The following is a 2065-nucleotide window of genomic DNA, read 5'->3' on the forward strand; positions in this document are numbered from 1 at the left end:
AATAGCTTAAGGCATTAATTAGAGTTCTATCCTCGTGGAAACGATAATCTGAGCACTAATAATCCCATTTATTACTTGATGCGTGCACTTGCGCACTTGGGTTGAAGTTAAGAGAACAAAAGTGTTTTCTCTTAATGAACTAAAACGTCCTTCATCATAATATATTTTTCACCCAACAAGCTTTTGACCCAACAAGTTTTTGGCGCCGTTGCCGGGGATAGCTACACTAAATTTTGTCCTTATCATTATTTTAAGTACATACTCTGTATATTTCATTTGTATTTTTAGTTTGTCACATAATCTGCTATTCATATTATTTGTGTTTTATGGTTTATGAGTGAAGAATCTGAAACAGATTCTAACCACTCCACTAAAATACCTGAGTTCTTCTTTGATCCTGGACCAGAACGTACTCTGCACAGGAGAAGAAGAGATCTCAAGGACAATATTCTCGAAAACATGGCTGATCACAATAATAATAATGATGAAATTCCTCCTGAACAAAATTTCAGAGCTCTGGTTGCTCCTTTCAGGAACAGACCAGAAAGAGGAGTGGTCCTTCCCCCATTAGCTCCCAACTTTGAACTAAAACCCATCATGTTTCACATGATCAGAGAAGCTGGAGTCTTCAATGGACTCTCTGCTGAAGATCCTTACACACACCTCACAAACTTCCAAGATGTCTGTGATAATTTTAGAACTGAGGGTGCGATAGAGAAAAGTATGAGAATGAGCTGTTTCCTCATTCCTTGGGCTCAAAAGCAAAAACATGGATGAAAACGCTCACCCTGGATCCACACACTCTTGGGAGGAACTCTCTAACAAATTCATAGAGAGATTTCTCCCTATGTCTCGTCAAGCTGATGTTAGAGCAGATATGTCTAACTTTAGAATATTTTATGGAGAAAATCTTTATGAAGCTTGGGAGAGATATAAAGACATCATTAGAAAATGTCCAAACCATGGGATGGAAAGTTGGGGAATTTTATAATCTTTCTACAAAGGGATTGATCATACTTCTCAATCACATTTAGACTTTGCCGCAGGAGGATATTTCTTTACATGAACTCTTGAATCCAGGTACAAAATCATAGAAGGCACTACAGAAATATGTCTCCAATGGCCACTGGAACGGATGAACCCAATAAGGAAGCCAGGCATGCTAGAATTAGACAAACAAACTGCCATGTAGTCCCAACTGGCTACACTAATGAATGAGGTGAAGAATCCGAAAGCTGATCAAGAACACCCAAGGATGGAAGTCTTACAACTCACAGTGACTGAGACTAAACCATGCTCTGCCTGTGGTGATCACCATGATTCAGCAGACTGCCCATCCACTGCTTTGGTGTGTTATGCAGAAAATTTTGGTAACAGAAACTTCACCCAAACCAGAGACAATCAGCAAGCAGGGAGCAACAACCATCAAAATCCTAGAGGAACCATAGTGAAAGATCAGAACCATAACCCTCAATGGAGACCACCCATGAACCAGAGACCATACAACAAGCAGCAACAACAATATCAACAAGGCAGCAGCATTGGAGCATATGAACCACAGAGAAGAACCAATTATGCTCCGTTCCCCAAAGATGATCAACACATCAACACCTTGGAAAATTATGTCAAGGAATATGTCACCAAGAATGATGCTGTGGTCAGAAATATTGAATCCCACCTGGGACAGATAACTGCTAGCCTCAACACCAGGACACCAGGAAAATTGCCAGGGGATACTAAAGTTCCCTCAACAACATCTCCATAAACCTAAGAGGTAAGTAACATGTCTAGCTAAAGACAATAAACTAAGAGTTGACTGGGAGTCAACCTAGTGGATACCTTTGCCCTTTAACATGAGCAAAGTTTTGGGGTGGTTAAACTCAACCACAAAGCTCCCAAAAATTGAGGGAACGTCTGATGTTCACCTCTAGTCCAAATAAATGAAATATGTTCCGTTCTAGGAACGTAGTTTTGGGGTGGTTCAATAACCACACATCCCATATAAAAAAAATAAAAATAAAAAAACATTTTATACATAATAAATATTTTTTTCTCTTTATAAAAC

At 39.2% G+C, this 2065-nt stretch overlaps 1 non-coding gene across 1 annotated transcript; it reads right to left on the bottom strand.

Annotated features, from left to right (window-relative positions):
* Positions 1-862: 862 nt before the first annotated feature.
* On the bottom strand, positions 863-969 carry LOC133293178 (small nucleolar RNA R71). The gene has a single exon (XR_009749024.1). It is a non-coding gene; the product is annotated as a small nucleolar RNA R71 (small nucleolar RNA).
* Positions 970-2065: the final 1096 nt, after the last annotated feature.

This window comes from Gastrolobium bilobum, unplaced genomic scaffold, assembly GCF_033153095.1.
Source record: "Gastrolobium bilobum isolate Gb01-03AN ecotype WA unplaced genomic scaffold, APGP_CSIRO_Gbil_v1 utg9111, whole genome shotgun sequence".
NCBI classification, from domain to species: domain Eukaryota; kingdom Viridiplantae; phylum Streptophyta; class Magnoliopsida; order Fabales; family Fabaceae; genus Gastrolobium; species Gastrolobium bilobum.